This window comes from Amblyraja radiata, chromosome 10 (assembly GCF_010909765.2).
Source record: "Amblyraja radiata isolate CabotCenter1 chromosome 10, sAmbRad1.1.pri, whole genome shotgun sequence".
NCBI classification, from domain to species: domain Eukaryota; kingdom Metazoa; phylum Chordata; class Chondrichthyes; order Rajiformes; family Rajidae; genus Amblyraja; species Amblyraja radiata.
This window is the reverse complement of record NC_045965.1, coordinates 5,919,081-5,932,541: the sequence shown is the minus strand read 5'-3', so window position 1 is coordinate 5,932,541 and position 13,461 is coordinate 5,919,081.

Here is a 13,461-nt window from a genome sequence, read left to right as displayed (position 1 = left end):
GAGATAAACTCTGATAAAATCTGATTCAAGATATTTCAAGTAGATGGGGGGTCGGGATTGCACTCCAGCTGTTGAGAGGATAGTTCAGTTGCCTAATAACAGCTGGGAAGAAACTGTCTCTGAAACTGGAGGTTTAACTCATGTTAAACCTCTGTCCTGTGATCATTGATTCTCCTACTCTGGGTAAAAGACTCTGAGCATTCACCCTATCTATTCCCCTCATGATTGTATGCACCTCTAAAAGATCACATCTCAGTGCTTCTGCACAGCAACCTCATAGTTTGGATAGCTTGCGATCATAGAACATAGAACAGTGTAGCACAGGAACAGGCCCTTCTGCCCACAGCTGGTGATAGGATGGTTCAGTTGCCTGGTAACAGCTGGGAAGAAACTGCCCCTGAATCTGGATGTGTGTGTTTTCACACTTCTGTACCTCTTGCCTGATGGGAGAGGGGAGATGAGGGAGTGGCTGTGTGTGTGTTTCAATACTAGACTCTTTCGGAAAGAGCAAGAAAAGGAATACAACATATTTAAAGTTTATTTCAGAATAATTCCTCAGTTGGTCGAACTACATGGAAAAATATGTAAACAAATTGTTGCCCTTGAATTTCAAGAGCAGAGTAAGCCACGCTTACATTGGACATTTTGAGTCAGCAATTGCGGACAAATTTCTCGTCATTTTTCATAGCAGATATTTTCACAGTGCCCTTTTAGGATATGTATTCATGAAACAGATTTAGAATATAGGCTTTAGAGTTTTGGGTAGCACAGCGGTAGAGGTCCTGCCTCACAGTGCCAGAGATCCGGGTTCGATCCTGATCATAGGTGCTGTCTTGTACGTTCTCCCTGTGGCCGCGCGGGTTTTCTCCGTGAGCTCCAGTTCCCTCCCACATTCCAAAGATGTTCAGGTTAGTAGGTTAATTGGCTTCGGTACAATTGCAAATTGTCCCTAATGTGTAGGATGGTGCTAGAGTGCGGGGATCGCTGGTCGGCATGGACTCGGTGGGACATAGGGCCTGTTTCCATACTGAATATAACAATAGACTTCTCTAAAGTCTAGAGTCTAAAGATACAATGTAGAAATAGGCCCTTTGATCCATCAAGCCCACACCAACCATCGATCACTCGTACACTAGTTCTATGTTATCCCACTTTCCCATTCTACAGACTAGGGCAATTTACAGAAGGGTGGAGCCCATAATGGTCCATTGCTCTCCCCCCTAGACGTCCTACTAGTTCCACTGTTCACATCCTTGTATCCCTTCGTTATCACCTCTTCCCTAGCCAACAATGGAACATTATGGGCTCCACCCTTCCTTGGTCATCTGTTCCCAGCCCTGATATGTTCTGGTCTTTTCTTACCTCCAGTTCCCTCCCCCCTATACTTTCAGTCTGAAGAAGGGTCCCGACCCAAAACGTCACCCATCCTTTTTCTCCAGAGATGTTGCCTGACCCGCTGAGTTACTCCAGCACTTTGTGCCTATCTTTGGCTACAATATGGTGTTAGTTCCAAGGCTGGGGCAACCCTGTTTTCTGTGTAATCATGAGTTTATAAACCGCCATTTAAAGAGGCAGCAAGAGAATCGCATTTTCAACAAGGGTAAGGATGGGAAACAAATCTAACCTGCAGAAAAAAATCTCAGAAACCAAAGGTTAACTTTCTAATGGGGACACGAGGAACAGCAGGTGCTGGAACCTTGAGTAAAGAACAATGCACTGGAGTCACTCAATGGGTCAGGCAGCATCTGTGGAAGGTGACGGTTCGAGTTGGGACCCCTCTCTGACTGAGTCTGAAGTTTGAGGAAGGGTCTTGACCGGATATGTCGCTGTCCATTCCTTCCGCATGGGTTTTCTCCAGGTGCTCTGGTTTCCCCCCACATTCCAAAGAGGTGCAGCATTGTAGGTTAATGGGCTTTTGTAAAGTGTCCTGTGTGTAGGACAGCACCAATGCACAGGTGATCGCTGGTCGGCATGGACTCGGTGGGTTGAAGAGCCTGTTTCCACTCTGTATCCCTAAACTGAACTACACAGAGCTAGCATTTCAAATTGAGCACCGTTCATAGAACTGTGAAAATGAGAAAACAAGTTTGTCAAAAGGAACGGCAGATGCTGCTTTATACCAAAGATAGACACAAAGTGCTGGAGTAACTCAGCGGGTCAGGCAGCATCTCTGGAGAAAAAGGACGGGTGATGTTTCTGGGTCGGGACCCTTCTTCAGACTGAAAGTCGAGGGGAGCGAACTGGAGGTAGAAAAAGGCCAGAACAAAGCAGGGTCGGCAACAGATGACCAAGGAAGGGTAGAGCCCATAATGGTCCATTGTTGACTGGGGAAGAGGTGATAACAAAGTGAACAGTGAACTAGTAGGCTGACAAGGGTAGGGGAGAGTGGGAGACAGGGAATGCAAGGGTTACTTGAAATTAGAGAAATCAATGTTCATATGCCGCAGAAAGCATTTTAACAGGATCAAGATGTGGTTTGGGAACCGCTCCATCCAAGACCGCAAGAAATTGCAGCAAATTGTGGATGCAGCCCAGACCATCATACAAACCAACTCCGTTTCATTGACGTCATTTATACCTCACGCTGCCGTGTCAAGGCCAGCAGTAATATCAAGGACGCGTCACACCCTGAGGGCGGGGTGGGAGGTATGAAAAGGAGAAGGTGAATGTCTCTGGAGATACTAGACCAAGGGTGACTCACCTGGCTGAATGTGGAGGAGATCATTGATCACAATCTACTTCAAGTGGTCAGTCTTGCTTGTTGGTCATCACAGTGGAAGAAATTAAATTGGAAGGAAATTAAAGGAAAACACGGAGATTTCAAGGTTCAAGTTCAAGTGAGTTTATTGTCATGTGTCCCTGTATAGGACAATGAAATTCTTGCTTTGCTTAAGCACACAGAAAATAGTAGGCATTTACTACAAAACAGATAAATGTGTCCATATACCATGATATAAATATATACACACATGAATAAATAAACTGGTAGTGCAAATAACAGAAAGTGGTTGCTAATAATCAGAGTTTTGTCCGAGCCAGGTTTAATAACCTGATGGCTGAGGGGAAGTAGCTATTCCTGAACCTGGTTGTTGCAGTCTTCAGGCTCCTGTACCTTCTACCTGAAGGTAGCAGGGAGATCAGTGTGTGGCCAGGATGGTGTGGGTCTTTGATGATACTGCCAGCCTTTTTGAGGCAGCGACTGCGGTAAATCCCCTCGATGGAAGGAAGGTCAGAGCCGATGATGGACTGGGCAGTGTTTACTACTTTTTGTAATCTTTTCCTCTCCAGGGCGCTCAAATTTCCGAACCAAGCCACGATGCAACCGGTCAGTATGCTCTCGACTGTGCACCTGTAGAAGTTAGAGAGAGTCTTCCTTGACAATCCGACTCTCCGTAATCTTCTCAGGAAGTAGAGGCGCTGATGAGATTTTTTGATAATTGCGTTCGTGTTCTCGGACCAGGAAAGATCTTCAGAGATGTGCACCCCCAGGAATTTGAAGTTCTTGACCCTTTCAACCATCGACCCGTTGATATAAATGGGGCTGTGGGTCCCCCTCCTACTCCTTCCAAAGTCCACAATCAGTTCCTTGGTTTTGCTGGTGTTCAGGGCCAGGTTATTGCGCTGGCACCATATGGACAGTTGCTCGATCTCTCTTCTGTACTCTGACTCATCCCCATCAGTGATACGCCCCACAATAGTGGTGTCGTCAGCGAACTTGATGATGGAGTTCGCACTGTGGTTCGCTACGCAGTCATGGGTATAGAGTGAGTACAGCAGGGGGCTGAGCACGCAGCCTTGAGGTGCTCCCGTGCTGATTGTTATTGAGGCTGACACATTTCCACCAATACGAACAGACTGTGGTCTGTGGAAGAGGAAGTCGAGGATCCAGTTGCAGAGGGATGCGCAGAGACCCAGTTCTGCGAGTTTGGTAACCAGTTTGGAGGGGATGATTGTGTTAAATGCCGAGCTGTAATCAATGAATAACAGCCTGACATATGAGTTTTTGTTGTCCAAGTGGTCCAGTGCGGAGTGGAGGGCCAGCGAGATCGCATCCACCGTTGATCTGTTGTGGCGGTACGCGAACTGCAGTGGGTCCAGGTTTTTGTCGATGTAGGAGTTGATTTGCTCCATGATCAACCTCTCAAAGCACTTCATCACCACCGGCGTTAGTGCCACTGGTCGATAGTCATTGAGGCACGTCACCTTACTCTTCTTGGGCACCGGTATAATTGATGCCCTTTTAAAGCAGGTGGGGACCTCAGACCTCAGAAGTGAGAGGTTGAAAATGTCCGTAAAAACTCCCGCCAGTTGGTCCGCACAGGTTTTTAGAACACGGCCGGGTATACCATCAGGTCCAGGTGCTTTTCGGGGGTTCACCCCTCTGAAGGATTTCCTGACATCGGCCTCTGTGACTGAGACTGAAATGCCATCACAGCGAATGGGGGATCGGGAAGGCACATCAGTATTCTCCCTGTCAAAGCGTGCGTAAAACGCATTGAGCTCGTCAGGGAGTGATGTTACACCGGCATTCGAGCTGCCTCCTGGTTTTGCCTTGTAGGAGGTGATTGCATTCAGACCCTGCCACAGCTGCCGAACATCTGTCTCGTCCTCCAGTTTGGAGCAGAAGTCCCTTTTGGCCTTTTTGATGGCCTTACCAAGGTCGTATCTGGTCTTCATGTAGGCCACTGTATCGTTGGATGTGAATGCCCTGTGTCTGGACTTCAGGAGAGTACGGATCTCAAAGTTCATCCAAGGTTTCTGATTGGGAAACACTCGGAAGGTTTTTGTAGGGATGCAGTCCTCCACACATTTCTTTATGAAGTCTGTAACGACTGTGGCATATTCGTTCAAGTCCGTTGCCGAGTCCTTGAACATTGCCCAGTCTACAGACTCCAAACAGTCCTGGAGTTGTTCTTCTGCCCCCCCCGACCAGCTCTGTGCTGTCCTCACTTCTGGGGGTGCGCTCTTTAATTGCTGCTTGTAGGCAGGAAGAAGCAGCACCGCGGTATGGTCGGACTTACCGAAGTGAGGGCGAGGGATAGAACGATAGGCATTCTTGATGGTGGTGTAGCAGTGGTCGAGGGTGTTAGGTCCTCTGGTGCAGCAGGAGACATGTTGGTGGAAGTTGGGGAGTGATTTCTTGAGGTTCGCCTTATTGAAGTCCCCAGCAATGGTGGTAAATGCCTCGGGGTAAGACGTCTGGTGTTTGTTGACCACGGCATGCAGCTCCTCCAGTGCCAGACGGACGTCTGCCTGGGGTGGGATGTAGACCGCGGTCAGGATAACGGAGGTGAATTCTCTCGGGAGGTAGAAGGGACGGCACTTAACCGCCAGATGTTCGAGGTGTGGAGAGCAGGAGTTGGACAGGACTGCCACGTCGGAACACCACGCAGAGTTGACCATGAGGCAGACGCCCCCTCCTCTCCCTTTCCCAGATGCCAGGGTACGGTCCATGCGGTGGATGGAGAACCCTTCAGACTGGACCGCTGAGTCTGGGGAGCTGGGGGTGAGCCATGTCATGAGCCATGTAGGTTTGCTACAAGAGTTTGCTTTGTTGCATGATATCATGCAGGGGCGGAAATCCGGGTGGGTGGGGGCCAGGGGGGACACGTGAGGGACGAGGGGGGCTCTTTCGAGAGGTGGGGGATGACCCCCCCCCAGGTTTTTGTCATCCGAATTTTAAAACCCGGTGAAATCTCCACCTTCCGCGAGACAGTGGGGGTGGGACTGATGATCGAGGGCGCCGATTGGACGAGAGAGACGTCGGTCAGCAGGCAATGGGGGCGGGACATGATGATTCAGCGAGATCATTGGAGGAGGGAGGAGTGGGGGGTGTGGGACTGAGAATAGAGCGCGGTGATTGGAGGAGGGAGACGTGGCACAGACCCGCGCCTCATCCGCAGCCACGATCAATCCCGGTCTCCGGCGCTGTCTCGTCCCCTCCTGAGTGCCCCCCCCCACGGGTGGCCAGAGAGGTCGGGAGTCAGACGGGAACTGTACCCCTAGGCCCACAGCCAGCGGCTAAACCCAGCTCAACTCTGCCTGTCCCGCCAGGTTAACCTTCAGCCCGGTCTGGACTTGCGGGAAATATGGCCAGCATGGAGAAGCAGCGCAGGAGTCCCGTCAGTCCAGGCAGGGCTGTAGGTTAACCCGGCGAGACAGGCAGAGTTGAGCTGGGTTTAGCGCTGGATTGAGCCTCTGAAGCCTCGCACGCGTGTGTGAGAGTGTGCGCAAGCGCGCTCGGCCGCCAAAAAATTGTGTCCCCCCTGTCCCCCAATCCCCTCCATATTTTGATAGCGATTTCCGTGCCTTATTTCATGGAGAGATCGCGGCAGTTAACAGCTCACTAGCTCTCTGACTTCACAGCAGAATTAGCCGACAGCGATACTGTGCAGTAAATAACTTTTATTTGTTGTTAGATACAACTAAACAAAAAATATACTTTGTCCTGTTATTACTCTATAAATTCATGTTTTCAAGAAATGGGCATCATTGGAGACGCCCATCCCCAATGGTCAAACGTATCCTCCTCTGAGAAAGTGATGAGGCATCTTCTCAACCCATTGCAGTCACGGGGTGAAGATACTCCAACAACGTTGAGACTTGGGTGATGATGAAACAGTGACATTTTCAGGTCATGATCATAAGATCAGAAGACAAAGTTGAATTAGGCCTTTCAGCCCATCAAGTCTGCTGCATCATTTGATCATGGCTGATCTATCTTTCCCTCTCAACCCCATTTTCCTGCCATTCCCCTGTAATCTTTGATGCCCTTACTAATCAATTTCCTTCCTGGGATAAATAAAGTTCTGTCGTATTGTATCGCATCGTATCGTATCGTATCGTACCGTAATCAAGAACCTATCATAGAGTCATAGTCATAGAATCTTACATCGTGGAAACAGGCCCTTCGGCTCAACTTGCCCACATCGACTAACATGTCCCATCTACATAGAAACATAGAAACATAGAAAATAGGGGCAGGAGGAGGCCATTCGGCCCTTCGAGCCAGCACCACCATTCATTGTGATCATGGCTGACCGTCCCCTATCAATAACCCATGCATGCCTTCTCCCCATATCCCTTGGCTCCATTAGCCCCTAGAGCTCTATCTAACTCTCTCTTAAATCCATCCAGCGATTTGGCCTCCACTGCCCTCTGTGGCAGGGAATTCCATAAATTCACAACTCTCTGGGTGAAAAAGTTTTTTCTCACCTCAGTTTTAAATGACCTCCCCTTTATTCTAAGACTGTGGCCCCTGGTTCTGGACTCGCCCAACATTGGGAACATTTTTCCTTCATCTGGCTTGTCCAGTCCTTTTATAATTTTATATGTTTCTATAGACACTGCGCACCTGTGGTCGAACTATTTAAAGACAAGTGCCACTGCCTGCCATTCTGAAAAGGACCCGTTCACTCCTACTCTTTGCTTCCGGTCTGCCAACCAATTTTCTATCCATGTCAACACCCTACTCCCTTAAGGCTAACTGGTCTGTAATTCCCCGTTTTCTCTCTTGCTCCTTTCTTGAAAAGTGGGATAATATTAGCTATCCTCCAATCCACAGGATCTGATCCTGAATCTATTGAACATTGGAAAATGATCACCAATGCGTCCACTATTTCTAGAGCCACCTCCCTGAGGACCCTGGGATGCAGACCATCAGGCCCAGGGGATTTATCATCCTTCAGTCCCATTGGCCTACCCAATACTATTTCTCGCCGAATGAAAATTTCTTTCAGTTTATCTACCCCCTTAGATCCTCTGTCCTCCAGTACATCTGGGAGATTGTTTGTGTCTTCCTTAGTGAAGACAGATCCAAAGTACCTATTCAACGCTTCTGCCATTTCCTTGTTGCCCATAATAATTTCACCCGTGTCTGCCTTCAAGGGACCCACATTTGTCTTCGCTACTCTTTTTCCCTTAACATATCTAAAGAAGCTTTTACTGTCCTTCTTTATATTCCTGGCCAGCTTCCCTTCGTACTTCATCTTTTCAGCACGTATTGCCCGTTTTGTTTCCTTCTGTTGTCCTATGAAAGTTTCCCAATCCTCTGGCTTCCGGCTACTCTTTGCTGTGTTATACATCTTTTATTTTAGTTTTATTCTATCCCTAACTTCTCTTGTCAGCCACGGTTGCCTCCTACTCCCCTTAGAATCTTTCTTCCTTTTTGGAATGAATGATCCTGCGTCTTCCGGTTTATGCCCAGAAATTCCTGCCATTGCTGTTCCACCGTCATTCCTGCTAGGATCCCTTTCCAGTCTACTTTGGCCAGCTCCCCTCTCATGGCTTCATAGTCCCTTTTGTTCAACTACATCACTGCCACTTCTGATTTAACGTTCTCCTTCTCAAATTGCAGATTAAAACTAATCATATTACGATCACTACCTTTCAGCGATTCCTTTACCTCGAGTTCTCTTATCATATCTGGTTCATTGGACAACACTAAATCCAGAATTGCCTTTTCTCTGGTCGGCTCCCTTACAAGCTGCTCTAAGAATCCATCTCGGAGGCATTCCACAAACTCTCTTTCTTGGGGTCCTGAACCAACCTGATTTTCCCAGTCTACCTGCATATTGAAATCCCCCATCACCACAGTAGCATTACCTTTGTTACATGCCAGTTTTAACTCCTGCTGCTACTTACACCCTACATCCGGGCTACTATTTGGGGGTCTGTAGATAACACCAATTAGTGTCTTCTTGCCTTTACAATTCCTCAACTCAATCCACAGTGACTCTACCTCGTCAGTCCCTATGTCTTCCCTCGCAAGGGACTGAATTCCCTCCCTCACCTGCAGAGCTACCGCCCTCCTCTGCCCACCTGCCTGTCCTTTCTATAGGATGTATAACCCTGAATATTAAGTTCCCAGGCCCGATCCTCCTGCAGCCACGTCTCAGTAATCCCCACAATGTCATTACTACCAACCTCTAACCGAGCCTCAAGCTCATCTACTTTACTTCTTATACTTCGCACATTCATATACAATACTTTTAATTCCTTACGCATCTCACCTTTCACATCGACCCCTATTACACTAAGCCATACTCTCCTATCCCTTTGTGAGCTTCCTTTCCCGTTAATTCTGGGGTCATTAACCATCTGCTGTGGATTTGGAAGCAACAGCAACAAAGAGCAGCAGGAGAAAACACTGATTGGCTCTAGCCCAAGTGGGAGGAGAGAAGTGAGGCAGAGGGGGGAAAACAGTTGAAAAGGAGAGGCAAAGCACAGGCAGACTTTACTCAGAGCTGCTGTGAATTTGGAAGCAACAGCAACAAAGAGCAGCAGGAGAAAATACTGATTGGCTCTAGCCCAAGTGGGAGAGAAGTGAGTCAGAGGGGGGAAAACAGTTGAAAACTGAGGAATTTGGTTTGTAAATTGGTAAATTAGGCAATTTATCAGTCAATATAAGCAAGACGGCTCTAAGGGAGCGGCAGTGAGTGAGTGGCCTTGTGAGGGAAGTGTCCTGTGAGTAAAGTGTGAGTCTTTGCCTCGAGAGTCTTAGGAGAGGAGGCAATGCAAAACGCTGGAGAGGGAGAGACGAAAGAAGGAGATGTCAGGCAAGCTGATTCGGTGTGATGCTTGCAGTATGTGGGAGGTCAAGGACACTGCTGGTGCCTCTGCCTGCTACAAATGTGAGAAGTGCATCCAGGTACAGCTCCTGATAGACCGTGTTGGGGAACTGGAGAAGCAAGTGGATGACCTCAGGTTCGTCCGAGAAACTGAGTCATTCCTCGACAAGTCATACAGTAAGATTGTTACACCTAAGGTACTGGAAGAGAGAAGGTGGGTGACGGTGAACAAGGGAGGGAAGCATCGGATGCAAACGCCCCCGGGTGTTGTACCTCTTGTGAACAGATTCACCCACTTAGAAGCTGTCGGGTCAGAAGACGTTATTACAACGAGCGGCGGACTGGCTTGTGATGCGAATAGGGCTGTTGAGCCAAAACCAAAGAGGCCAACGTCAGGCAACGCCATTGTAGTGGGAGACTCCATTGTGAGAGGTACGGACAGGGGTTTCTGCGGCAACAGATGGGATTCGAGGAAGGTGTGCTGCCTTCCTGATGCCAGGATCCAGGATGTCACGGACAGAGTGCAGAAAATCCTCAAGGGCGAAGGTGAACAGCCGGAAGTGGTAGTGCATGTCGGCACAAACGATGTCGGAAAGAAGGGGATGAATATTCTGCAGCGTGACTTCAGAGAGCTCGGAAAAATGCTGAAAAGCAGGACGTCCAGGGTTGTTATCTCCGGTTTGCTTCCAGTTCCTCGTGCTGGCGAGAGCAGGAACAGGGAGATACGGGACCTGAATGTGTGGCTGAGGAACTGGTGCACAGGGCAGGGATTTAGATTCTTAGATCACTGGGATCTGTTTTGGAGTAAGGGGGAACTGTACAAAAGGGACGGATTGCATCTTAACAGGTGGGGGACCATCATTCTGGCAGGCAGGTTTGTCACTGCTACACGGGTGGTTTTAAACTGAATAAGGGGGGTGGGGTGTCAAATGGGATAGTCGAGGATGGAGTTATAGGGAAAGGGTTTCTTAAATGTGTGAGCATAGAGATAGGGGTGTAAAATGAGGGTAGAAGCAATAGGTAGCAAGGTGAAAAGTAAAAGTGGCAGGCAGACAAATCCAGGGCAAAAATCAAAAAGGGCCACTTTTCAACATAATTGTATAAGGGGTAAGAGTGTTGTAAAAACAAGCCTGAAGGCTTTGTGTCTCAATGCAAGGAGCATTCGTAATAAGGTGGATGAGTTGAATGTGCAGATAGCTATTAATGACTTTGATATAGTTGGGATCACGGAGACATGGCTCCAGGGTGACCAAGGCTGGGCGCTAAACATGGAGGGATAGACAGAAAGGAAAAGGAGGTGGGGTAGCGTTCCTGGTTAGAGAGGAGATTAACGCAATAGAAAGGAAGGACATTAGCTTGAAGGATGTGGAATCGTTATGGGTAGAGCTGCGAAACACTAAGGGGCAGAAAACGCTAGTGGGAGTTGTGTACAGGTCACCTAACAGTAGTAGTGGAGTTGGGGATGGCATCAAACAGGAAATTAGAAATGCATGCAACAAAGGTAAAACAGTTATAATTGGTGACTTCAATCTACATATAGATTGGGTGAATCAAATTGGCAAGGGTGCTGAGGAAGAGGATTTCTTGGAATGTATGCAGGATGGTTTTCTAAACAACCATGTAGAGGAACCAACGAGAGAGCAGGCTATTCTAGACTGGGTATTGAGTAATGAGGAAGGGTTAGTTAGCAGTCTTGTGCGTGGCCCCTTGGGCAAGAGTGACCATAATATGGTTGAGTTCTTCGTTAGGATGGAGAGTGACGTTGCTAATTCAGAAACAAGGGTCCTGAACTTAAAGAAAGGTAACTTTGAGGGTATGAGACGTGAATTGGCCAAGATAGACTGGCAATTGATTCTTAAAGGGTTGACGGTGGATATGCAATGGAAGGCATTTAAAGACTGCATGGATGAGCTACAACAATTGTTCATCCCAGTTTGGCAAAAGATTCAATCAGGGAAGGTAGTGCATCCGGGGATAACAAGGGAAATCAGGGATAGTATCAAAACAAAAGATGATGCGTACAAATTAGCCAGAAAAAGTAGCCTACCAGAGGACTGGGAGAAATTCAGTCCAGCAGAGGAGGACAAAGGGCTTAATTAGGAAAGGGAAAATAGATTATGAAAGAAAACTGGCAGGGAACATAAAAACTGACTGTAAAAGTTTTTATAGATATGTGAAGATAAAAAGATTAGTTAAAACAAATGTAGGTCCCTTGCAGTCAGAAACAGGTGAATTGATCTTGGGGAACAAGGACATGGCAGACCAATTGAATAATTCCTTTGGTTCTGTCTTCACTAAGGAAGACATAAATAATCTGCCTGAAATAGCAGGGGACCGGGGGTCAAATGAGATGGAGGAACTGAGTGAAATCCAGGTTAGCCGGGAAGTGAAGTTAGGTAAATTGAATGGATTAAAGGCCGATAAATCCCCAGGGCCAGATAGGCTGCATCCCAGAGTACTTAAGGAAGTAGCTCCAGAAATAGTGGATGCATTAGTAATAATCTTTCAAAACTCTTTAGATTCTGGAGTAGTTCCTGAGGATTGGCGGGTAGCTAATGTAACCCCACTTTTTAAAAAAGGAGGGAGAGAGAAAACGGGGAATTACAGACCAGTTAGTCTAACATCGGTAGTGGGAAAACTGCTAGAATCAGTTATTAAAGATGGGATAGCAGCACATTTGGAAAGTGGTGAAATCATTGGACAAAGTCAGCATGGATTTATGAAAGGTAAATCATGTCTGTCGAATCTTATAGAATTTTTCGAGGATGTAACTAGTAGAGTGGATAAGGGAGAACCAGTGGATGTGTTATATCTGGACTTTTAGAAGGCTTTCGACAAGGTCCCACATAAGAGATTAGTATACAAACTTAAAGCATACGGTATTGGGGGTTCAGTATTGATGTGGATAGAGAACTGGCTGGCAGGCAGGAAGCAAAGAGTAGGAGTAAACGGGTCCTTTTCACAATTGCAGGCAGTGACTTGTGGGGTACCGCAAGGCTCAGTGCTGGGACCCCAGCTATTTACAATATATATTAATGATGTGGACGAGGGAATTGAATGCAACATCTCCAAGTTTGCGGATGACACAAAGCTGGGGGGCAGTGTTAGCTGTGAGGAGGATGCTGGGAGGCTGCAAGGTGACTTGGATAGGCTGGGTGAGTGTGCAAATGCATCGCAGATGCAGTATAATGTGTATAAATGTGAGGTTATCCACTTTGGTGGCAAAAACAGGAAAGTAGACTATTATCTGAATGGTGGCCGATTAGGAAAGGGGGAGATGCAACGAGACCTGGGTGTCATGGTACACCAGTCATTGAAAGTAGGCATGCAGGTGCAGCAGAGTGAAGAAAGCGAATGGTATGTTAGCATTCATAGCAAAACGATTTGAGTATAGGAGCAGGGAGGTTCTACTGCAGTTCACCAGGTTCACCAGACTGATTCCTGGGATGTCAGGACTTTCATATGAAGAAAGACTGGATAGACTCGGCTTGTACTCGCTAGAATTTAGAAGATTGAGGGGGGATCTTATAGAAACTTACAAAATTCTTAAGGGGTTGGACAGGCTAGATGCAGGAAGATTGTTCCCGATGTTGGGGAAGTCCAGAACAAGGGGTCACAGTTTAAGGATAAGGGGGAAATCTTTTAGGACCGAGATGAGGAAAACATTTTTCACACAGAGAGTGGTGAATCTCTGGAATTCTCTGCCAGAGAAGGTAGTTGAGGCCAGTTCATTGGCTATATTTAAGAGGGAGTTAGATGTGGCCCTTGTGGCTAAAGGGATCAGGGGGTATGGAGAGAAGGCAGGTACAGGATACTGAGTTGGATGATCAGCCATGATTATATTGAATGGCAGTGCAGGCTCGAAGGGCCGAATGGCCCACTCCTGCACCTA